This window comes from Lepisma saccharinum, chromosome 18 (assembly GCF_977018435.1).
Source record: "Lepisma saccharinum chromosome 18, izLepSacc3.1, whole genome shotgun sequence".
In the NCBI taxonomy this organism is placed as follows: Eukaryota; Metazoa; Arthropoda; class Insecta; order Zygentoma; family Lepismatidae; genus Lepisma; species Lepisma saccharinum.
The window spans coordinates 32,391,822-32,403,178 of NC_139246.1; positions in this window are offsets into that span (position 1 = coordinate 32,391,822).

Genomic DNA, 11,357 nt, shown 5'->3' on the forward strand with positions numbered 1-11,357 from the left:
TCCTTTAGGAGTGCATAAAGTTCTACCAATTAGTTGGAAAAGGCAAAATGTAAAACTAAAGGAGCCCACAACAATGACACAACCAACTGATTGTACCGATTTGGACCGATCCATATAAAATATTACGGCCCGTTTCGCCTTATTGCGTTTTCACCTACCCCAATACAATTTCGCGTGATTTATGTAACACTAACTTTCTAAGGCGAAACGGGACATCTCATTTCGCATTATCCTGTTTCGCCTTACACACAAAAAATTTCCCACCAGGGAATATTATCGACATGAAGGGTCAAATTATTAATGTAATAAAACAACATGCTACATTGATATAACGTAAATTTATCACGTGTTTCTTGGACTCATACTAAGAAAATAACCTAACCTAACCTTGGTTTGACTGAGAATCGCACGGAGGGAGATTGGCCGAGGTCGGTGCTCCTGGGGGTCGTGGTGGGGAGCCAAGGTAGGCAACATCACAAGCTCTGCCCTCCCATTATGAATTACCCTTCAACTCGATAATATTCCCAGCTGGGAAATTTTTTGTGTGTAAAAGTTCGTGTCACAAATAATTTGAAATTAGGAAGGTGAAAACGCAATAAGCCTAAACGGGAGGACACAGTATAGAATACATTAAAATTGGAGTACTCTGATCGAAATTCTAAAAACTGTTCCTGGTATTTGACCATTGGCGTTTCTGCCTTTGAAGGAATGCAGTGAGAGACATGCTATGCAAGTTTCACTAATTTTTCACAAGACTTGTATGTCTCAAGGGACGTACACTCACTCACATACTCCTTCTCACCTTCATTTTTCTTCCATCTCAGTCTTTCTCTCTCCTCCGTGTCTTGTTCCCTGTTATTGTCTTGCTATCCCTTTATACAATCAGTCTCTGTGACGCAAGTGCGCATGCGCTAACTGGACGAGTCCAGTTGGAAAATAGGGGTGACCCCTGCAAGCGGAACGTAGACGGGGAAGCTAGGTCCATTACAATCGTCACCTGGTGACATAACATTAACGTTTTAAGTGCAGTAACGTTTCTCTTAGTATAAAGCGAGCTGTAATGAACATCCGAGGGCACACAAGGGAAATATTGATCTCAAACTCACAACGTAGCTTGTTTGTACAGTCACGGACACTTATCATTTGTAACGATTGCATGAGAGGTTGATTCGTTGATTTGGTGTTTTAAGTCCACTTTATGCACAGTAAGGCTAGTCGGGACTGGACCTAAAGTTTAATGTGGGATGCGAACCACTTCGGCATTCTATATTCTTGCCTAATTTTGCCAAGAATATAAATAAACTTGAAGTTCAAGAAAGGATGAAAATTGACATTGCAATATTTTCTAGGATTGTGAAATACATGTGCTCAGTAAATATAGTACCTTCTCATGCGTTTCTAGAATAGACAATACTCGTAAGAAAATTATGCCTCAAGCGTAGAATATAATTACGTATTTATAGTATGCTCAACCTTTATAGCATAAGTGTTTATGCTTTGCAATTGTGGAACTGGGAAAGTCTCTCACCTTTTCTGCCACCCTTGGTGCAAATTGGATCGCGAAATTCGAGTAAAACTCTGTTTGTTCAACAAATTGGCAATTGGAATGTGAAATTATGTAAGTTTACCATGCACAAAGAAAAAGAGAAATTACGTTGAAGCATGCACGAAGCTAACATACCTCAATGAGACTTTAGATTATCGAATAATTGAAGACTAAAATTGGTAAACGCTGTAACTGCCACAATAATTCAAACACCGTTATCCACGTTAAACTGTGAAATGTGCCATGCTTTATAATGTGGTAAACGTGAAATGTGGCTGGTAGCCCTCTAAGTAGCTCAAAGGGCGTGTAAAGAGGTCACTGGTGTGCACGTTCTTACAGGCTGATGTGCGGAACGATGCGATTTCCCAACACTTTCGCTTTTGGCACTTACAACGTTTACCACTTTTAGTCCTCAATTCTGTGAATGAATGAACAGACACAAATTCATTGCACATATTTTTAATAACTGTGAAGTGGTTTCCCATACTGCCTTAAAAAAAAGGTATTTTCCACTCTTACGGCGGCCGGTCCTAGTTCTGGCAATTGAAGTGGGAAGCGGGGATTACGCCGCAGACCAACCAGACAACAGCGGTGGCGCCGAGAGACATGACGCGGAGGGAAGAAGTACTAAGTGAACCTCGTCCTACTGGCTGCTGCGTTTTTTTATCGCGCTGGATTGGTCGCTACCCCGCTCCCTTCTTCCCTTACCAGCATTAGGATCGGCCGCCGTAAGATTGGAAAAGAGCTTTAGTGATTAATAGCTGATTGGATAATAAAGCAGGTCAGACAATCAAATATGCTAATAATTGTCCACCGTACACCTTCAACATAATAATCATAGAAATATAACATTTCCTGTGGATTTTGTGAATTATAGTCTCAAACTGTTCTAACTTCAGTGTTAGATTATTAATGTGCTTGATTTTTGATGAGCTTTCGTTACTCATTATAGGTTAACCCAGTATTCAATGATGAAAGGTTCTATACTTAATTGTTGAAGAGCACTGCAGCTGCAATTCACAATTGTCATCCTGGACTGAAAGGTTGTGAACGATTGTTAACCATTGTTTCCAACTCGATACTATCTGTGTTGGTAATTGTTGAATAGCATTGCTGTCGCAACAATTGACAATTTGGAAGATTATAAACGACTTCCCGTTGTGATTACATGAAATAATGTCCATCTTTAATTGATGAGGGACATTGATTGTGGTGGAATGCGAATTATAATATTGGGAACAGCTGTTTCGAGTTTGGAGATTGCAAGATACATAAAAAAAAAGTCCAACACAGATATTTCTGCCGTGCGATGCGCGACACAACGCAAGAAGCAGTGTTGTTAATGGCGCAGATAGAAAAATCGCTGGAGTGCGCCGAATGCACAGCTGTTACGTACAACAAGAAAATTAGAGAATTTAGGTCTACCAAACGTTGAGTTTTAAACATCATGCATTATACCTGGACTAAGATTATTAATATGTACTAATAAGTGGCTTTGTATGTAGCTACATACATATGGACTAAAAATTCGCAAAATATGGACTAACACATACTTAAAATTACCAAAAATGCTGCAAAGAAGAATTCTTCATAGTGATTCCTTATTTGAGTGATTTCAAACAAAATAAACACTTTATTATTTTCCATTGCCTTAATGCACATTTGGCGTTCTAACTGTTCACTCCCAAACCCAGTCTACACTGGTACGGAACTGCAACGACAGATAATACACGACCGACACTACCACTGCTTTGAGAACTAATCATAGGCGCCGACTTCATGGTGCTTGGGTGGGCTCGAGCCCCCCAATGTTAATGATGTGGGGGCAGAGCCTCTCAAATAATTTTGCTTAACAGAATCTAATGTATTATTTTGCTTCTCTTGTAAAGTTTACTCTGAATTTTGCAACATGAATTTAACTTTAAATACACATTTGAAATGTTCTAGACCATCAAATTTGGGGGGGGGGGGGCTATGAACGGAGACAGGAAAACACATGACTTATTACAATATACTAAGTATATAATTATAAGTATTGTTAACATTTTTACTAAAAAGAGTTTCAAAATAACGAGGTGATATGACAATTATACCAGTATGTTGTTTCGTGAATTCTGAACAATTTGAGGTCGTAAACACGACTTTCAGGCAATATTGATATGTACGATATTTAGTTATCCTCGAAATCTCTTCCTCTAGTCCAAAGAATAAGGGAAAAATAATTCTAAGGTCTTTGAGTTTATTTAACACTGGCTTGCAGTAAAGTACGCAAGGAAAGCTTATGAAAAGTCTGTATTGCAAAAGTGGAAACGGCTATGATCCAAGGCTTTATTGCTAAAGCACGACGAGCTATGTATTTATTTATTATTGCAAAATTAAATTTAAAAAGTAAAATATTGTAGCAAGAACAAAAAAGTAAAACTATTTGCCTGTGATTTGTGTTAGCATTTATGTAAATAATTAAATAAATTGTTAAATATTCGCTATTTTTATGGGTACGTCAACACTAAGGTTCTTTGCACCCGTCACATATCCTTTCTTTACAAGTCTGTTGCGGACATTAAAACACACCCATGCCCTCGCCGGGACTCGAACCCGAGACCTCCTGATCAAAGCGAGTTGAGCCGACCACCCAACACTCTCGGCTACCGAGGCCGACATTGAACTGTTATGTTGGCCTCTTAATGTAAATACATAGCCTACTTTTCTATAAAAATGTTAATTGTTATCTAGAAAACAAATGAGCAGACACACGTTTTTCATGTTACATTTCATTTGCATGAGGAGTATAATTGCTGCTTAAAAACTTCTATACGAAGATGTAATTTTTATGTTTTAAAAAGGGAGGGAGTGAATCATCCATTCATTTATTTCAGTGATCAGAAACCCCCCCCAATAATTTTGACAAGTCGGTGCCCCTGGAACTAATAACGTGCGAACGTGTTAAACCTCGACAATTGGACCACAACACTCCTCCTCAAGCAGTATTATTGCCTCTCTGTGATCGGCGACAGCCGGTTCCCTTTGTTGTACATTTACAAACGATGCCGCCTTCCACAACAATAACAAGTACATATACTGCCACTCAGGGGTAACGACTTGTCAAAATTATTGGGGGGGCTCTGATCATTGAAATAAATTAATGAATGGCTCACTCTCTCCCCTTTTAAAGTTTTGGCCTCAGAGTTCGGATTCTCATAAAAGCCCACGAATTCCTCAAAAATATTAAAATTTTCTATTCACAGTTCTAATGCAGAATATAAATAGTCCACGGATGGATATGTCACAAGTTTCGTCAACCATAATAGCAAAATATTCCCGACTTTTAATATCTGCTACCACGGAGCGCAAAACAGATCTCTCTAATATATCAATGATCTCGGTCTGTATGTCATGATAGAGCCATTTGTAGCCCGAACGTCCCATCCACTACCCTAGTTCATGCACATCGTCTCTTGAAACTCTTTTTAGTAAAACTTTTAACAATACTCATAATTACATACTTAGTATATAGTAATAAGTCATGTGATTTGCTGTCTCTGGTCATTTCCACCCCCCCTCCCCCCAACGTTGATGGTTTAGCGGCCTCAGACCTCCAAATTGATGGTCTAGAACATTTCAAATGTGTATTTAAAGTTAAGCTCATGTGGCACAATTCAGAGTAAAGTTTTCAAGAGAAGCTAAATAATACATTAGATCCTCTAAAGCAAAATTATTATTATTATTTTTTTTTTTTTGCTATGAACTTGTCGCCCATCAAAGCATGGCAATTTTAACACAGAAAACAATATGCATCGCATTAAGCAGCAAAAATGACAGCCTCCTCTATGCAATTTCTACAAGAACACGTGCAGGAGCCAACAGTTGAAATGCTCATGGAGGCACATCATTTATTTCTTTTGAACAATTCCAAAATGTGAACAATTTGTGAATTTTCCGATCTTGGCTATGCAAGGTTTTTGATTTCAACTTTGACAGAACTGGAGGCATTATGGAATTTAACGTTCATTAACAAACACACACACTCACATACACACACGCAAATAACGCACACAACGCCAAACCGGTCAAATACTTAGTATGAAATAAAAATATAGTGCTTCGAATCCATCACTTTAACTGCCTTTCGCCTTCAGTGACAGAAATAGTGCTTCATTATTACAGTTGGCAACACTAGTTACTAGCTGGCCAATGAACATGCACCTCATAAAAGAAGCAACCACTACGCCGTGCTATATTGCCACATTACCGTCCCTGACGAACGGTGTGAACCGCGAGCTGGAGCGCTATTCAATTGTTTTCAATTATGTTTGCGCGAGTGTGTCGTGATCACTCTACCATGTCACAGATAGGAATTACGAGTTGTTTCATTCGTGTCTTTTAAAGTTGAAGATTCTTCAATAACTGTTATCTACTTATTTAATTGTTTAACTGTTGAAAAAAGTGCAGGAAAAGTTTACGCTCCTGGCTTTTTAAATTATATCATATTTTAGCTTTTGTTGTTCATTTTTGTAGTCTAATTGTTGTGCTACTAGTCTTGAATTTAAAAATAGTTGCCTTCCTATATTGGAGACTGGAAGTTTATAAACAATTGTTGTCAATTGTTACAGTTTCGCGATACTATTGTCGTAATGCTCATACAAGGTGGTTATAATCAGGGAGTCGTAACGTAACGAAATGGAACGGTATTTTCAATTACGGTTTCCGTTACGTTACAACCAGAAACTGAATAACTTTTTTCGTGAACAGAAACGTTACCTCAGGTATATGAACATTACGTTACAGGTGTGCATAACGGTACCGAACCATAACTGATCTGTAAATCAGTAGGTCGTTAGGTGACGCTTTAACGTTACATCCATTGCCGGCAACCAGTAACGTTACAGGGTAAGAAACAAGTTCGTCACGATTGACTAGTAACTTTAGTGTGTGTGGAAAGTGATAGTAACGTTACAATTAACCAGTAACTTAATTGAGGTCACGATTGTAAAAACGTTACACTCTTTGCTTCAAAGCAACAACGTTATTTATAGCTGGTATCATACAGACGTTCCGATGTGCAATAACGTGTCCGATGCCGTGTTCCGGAGAGAATAACATAGGCCTCTCGTATAATTGTGCTCGTTACTTTTGTAACGTTACAGTTCTTTCCCTTCACAAAAGTCTGTTTCAAAAAAGTGATACACATATCCGTTACGAATAGTAAATACCGTTATCGAAGGCGTTTTCGAAGAAGCCTCACAATTATGATCGGCAGCATACTAACATTACAGCATTTGACATTTTGAAAGTCATTAAATTATAATACGTATTTTCGTTTTGGATGTCAGTGAAAAAATGAAATTGTAAAACAAAACGTTTGAAAACATCCGTAAACAAGATTCAGCGTGACAGAAGTTCTGGTTATTGGAATTTACTGATTAACTATGTATTTATCACAAATATATTTATTTTCTGCATACTAAATCACTTTACGTGGATTTGTTCTAATTTGATTATCTATGCAAGATGAATTTTAACATGTGCGTTCACTTTATACGATAGAAAACAAACGTTTGTTGTAAGAAAACGTTTATGTATATCTTTCTCTCTCTCTCTCTCTCTCTCTCTCTTTTTCAGTTTACATGTGTTACATCAATTAAAAAATACAGTATGTTTGGCGATGAGAATGATTCATGCTTAGATTAAATTGCTGAAGGACGAAACATAAAGGACCAACCAAGGAATCATCTGTGCTACGCGTTCATCCACGTAAGCGAGAGGCAAGCTTTTTCCTATCGGAAGACGAAAAATAATTATTTGCTGCACGACCTTGATAAGGCGAACTGAACCACAAGGAAAGAAACCTGTGCAGACCCGCAACTCCTGTGCACTGTACTACTACCACGTGGAGGGGAGGGGGAGAGTTGACCGTTCTTCCTTATGGGCCGAGCTGAAGAGTAGAAGAGCTGTGCGGGGACTTTTCGTCCAAGGTTTTTTCCCTTGTGTTCGCTCGTAGCAGCAGCAGCACCACGCAAAATCGGAAAATGTGAATCCTCAAACTTTGTACACGTGACCTTCGGTCACGAAGCAGCCGAGTAGACAACGCCCTGGGGCGATATGAAAGGCACTTTTAGCAAGTAGAAACTACGTAGAAACGAAACGTTAGATGGAATTGTTGTACGAAACAAACGAAACCGCGTTTGTGCAACTGGTTTGTGGCTAGACAGGGCCATTGGACTCTCAAGAAGGCAAGAATTGTATGGGAAGTGATTCTCAAAACTAAGCGAATAAAAGGACAGTATATTTTATCATTTACAAGGGCCCTCATCCGCTTACAATTTTGAAAATTACTTTCAGTAATTCTTGTCTTCTTGGACAGGAGGTTCATTAAACTTTTTGGTGTAGAAACAGACAGAGCGCCCACCTACCACGTTTGAAAGAAGAGCATAGGCAGACATGAAAGTAATTTTCAAGTACGTAAGGACGACAGTCGACGTGAACATTGAGCAACGTGTGACTGCGAAATACAATCGTAACAAAGGACAGGATTCTTCAAGAAACAGTAATTTCATAAAACTTCCTATCATTAACTCAGTTCATCCTTTTATCCTCTTTTGTTTGTTATACTTTTGTATTATTCTTGTTTTATATCGCTTTTCTGCCACTTGTAGATAATCGCGACGATGAAGATGAATGATGATCATATTAAATCTATGAAGGGATGCTTACAAAAAAAAAAACAGCCATGCCCAGGTGTCTACTCGAACTTGGAATGTTTGGTACCGAGTGTATGAGTGGACCACTCAACGACTTCGGTCTTCGAGGCTACGGTTTCAGTTGCAACATGCAGTATAATTACGTTTCTACTACTACTACTTATAAAGCCCCCTTGACACATGAGATACTACAAATAATTTCAGGCATACCCTCGAATTTTGATTGCCTGGCACTTTTTTAAAGTAAGTAATGAAGTCACGTTTATATTCATATTAGGCCTACGACTAGCTCGAACTAAAAACGCTTGTGAAATACTGTGTATATGTTATCCTTCTGAAGTGAGAAACTTCATATTCTGCTAAGAAAATATGCATGAAAAATTATATTTGTAGCTACTACTTGAAGAATTCAAATTATTATGATGGAATTTCAACTTACGTATACTCTGCATATAATGTGTTATCGGAGAGGAGTTTTTGTCTCGCAGTCAATTTATTTTTAGTTGAGGAACTCGAGAGTAAGTTGGAAATATTTAATGACCCACGTTGTGGTGTGCTGTTCGATTAATCAGAATTGGAGTGAGAGAAATCTGTAGTTAAGGTCATTCAACACGTCAATTTGTAACTGTGAATGCAAGTTTTCTTTGATTTAGCGGGAAATCAGTTTGCTATTGTTGTAAGTAATAAATTGAAACATATATATTTTCTGCTCGAGTAGGAATCCACAGCCCTTATCCAATCAATCACTTTCTGTGTTTGAAACTTCTGTCTAGGAAAGCTACACACAATTTGCTTTTAATAACAGAAGCTTCAAAATAACCTATCCATTCTTGTCTTGCAAGTAATGTTTGATTTGATTTGTTATATTTAACTTTGGTTTTCTGCCACTTTTGGCTAATCGCGAAGACGAGGATGGGTGATGCAATGACAAAATTGATGAAAGGACATCACGAAGAAAATAATGAAAACAATACACAGGCTGGGATCTGAACTCGGGACCTGTGGTGTCGCATTGTTCATGAAATAAAAACATAACATGTATAGTGGCTCAAATTAGTAATCGAATATGTAGCATTTTGCTGCATTTCTTCCCAATATTTCGAAATTAACAACATGTACATAAATATAAACGATAGTGAAATATTTATAGGCATTTATTAAAGCTATATTCCCTGTTACATTTTTTTCTTTTTTAATTTTGGGTGCGTCAGCACTTAGGCTATTTTGCAACCGCCACGTTATACGGGGTCCAGCCCCTTACCATAACAAATAACGTAACTGTAATATCGAATAACTGAAATATTAAAATATTCTGACTTAGGTTAAAAGCTGAGGCTCTAAAGGGGCACTCAGCACACATGACAAAAAACAGAACACACAGAATTATACTGGCCATAGGGTCAGTCGCCAGAGCCTCGTTAGTCTGCAAAGAGCAGTCCAGGGTGTACTACGTGGAATGAAGTTGACGATTGGGTGTACTACGTGGAAGGTCACCCCTTACACCCCTGTTACGGTTTCAAATCTGAGAATAGTTATTTATGTTTTGGTGTGAAAGAAGAGATCACTTTAATATTCAGACAAATCGTGAAAGCCTTCTGTTTCTGTTAAGCTACGTTTCCATTCAGACAAGTTCCAGACTCATGACGTGCAACATGTGCCGGCGCATGTTGCGCGTCATTTAGTGTACTCGTACTGCTTCCAATTCAAAACTACTTCTTCAAAATACGTCCGCAACAACACTGGAGTGCAGGATCGCAGTGTAGCGTTGTGCAGTGCTTTAGAGTAGTCAGTGTTCCTTCTCTTGTATTGTAATAATTTGGTGGTGATTTAACTTGGGTAAAGATGAACAATAAAGCTATGGCGGGTTTGTTGGTTATGGCAGGCGCGTATCATGAATTTCTAAAAAAAGAGGCGAAAACAACCTAGATGGTGGATTAGAAGTTTTCTAGCAAAAAATTAACTCGTTGATGAGAGACTTACGTCTTCAAAGTGGATACGAAAACTTTGTAAGAATGACTGCAAGTGATTTTGCATTGTTATTAAATCTTGTTGGACCACAGATTGTAGTCGCGTCGTCTGTTTCTACTCTAGTTCGTATGCCCCAGGAACTTGCTGCAGGCTGTTTCCATTGTCCGCCGCGCACGTTGTGCGTCTTAATCGTTTGGGGCAATTTTGTCCCCGGCACTTGCGCCGCGGCATGTTGCAGACAGTTTCCATTTCAACAAATGCTTGGCACATGCAGCGTCGCATGCCGCGTGTCATGTTGCGCGGTAAAATTTGTGGTAATAGAAACGAGACTTTACATAGTTCTTTTATCGGTCAACTACAGTGCGGGGAAGAAACAATTCATGCTATTTCCTAACTACGTCTGTTACCAGTAGCTCCATTGCCCTTGACTGAAGTACGAGAAAAATGGGTAACAAAAACAAAAATACAACATTTGACGAACTGCAGCTATTTATTTTTACCTAACCAAAGGGTGCAGGTACAGGGAAATTAAAAATGTTAAGTACATGTAAGAGTACCGTGGGTGACGCAATAAAACAAAATGAAAAGGAAAATGAGGTAGATTCCGTATCTCAGAAAATTCAACCAAGAGAAATAGGAGAACGAAATGAACGAGCTTCAGTATGAAAAATAAAGACCCTTTCCTCACCCCCATCCCCTTCCCAAACCAAGGGCTCCGAAAGCAGCAGTGCAACTTGGAGCAGGCACTGGGACTGCTGTACGTTCAGTAGCGTTTGGTCCGAAAGCGAAATTCCTAGAAAAATGCCACAGTTCGTCCGCGACGGTTTAATGAGTTGCATTTCGCCCGAGCCTGGCTGATGATGAGTCATACCTTGACTAACTGGTGGCAGCGGTGGAATTAGTGACTAGGATACCTCAGTTAACAACTTTTAAAACTACATTGCATAGACAGCGGAGTGTAGCGCAGGAGTGCAGACTCAGTCAAATCGTCGAGAGAGGGGTCCCGTTTTCGATACCCGGTGGAGGCACAAGTGGTTCGGATCCCACTTTAAATTGTAGGTCCAGTCCCGATTAGCCTTACTGTGCATAAAGGGGACTTAAAACAACAAATAAAATCGTTGAGAGGAAGTGAACTTGGATCCAGA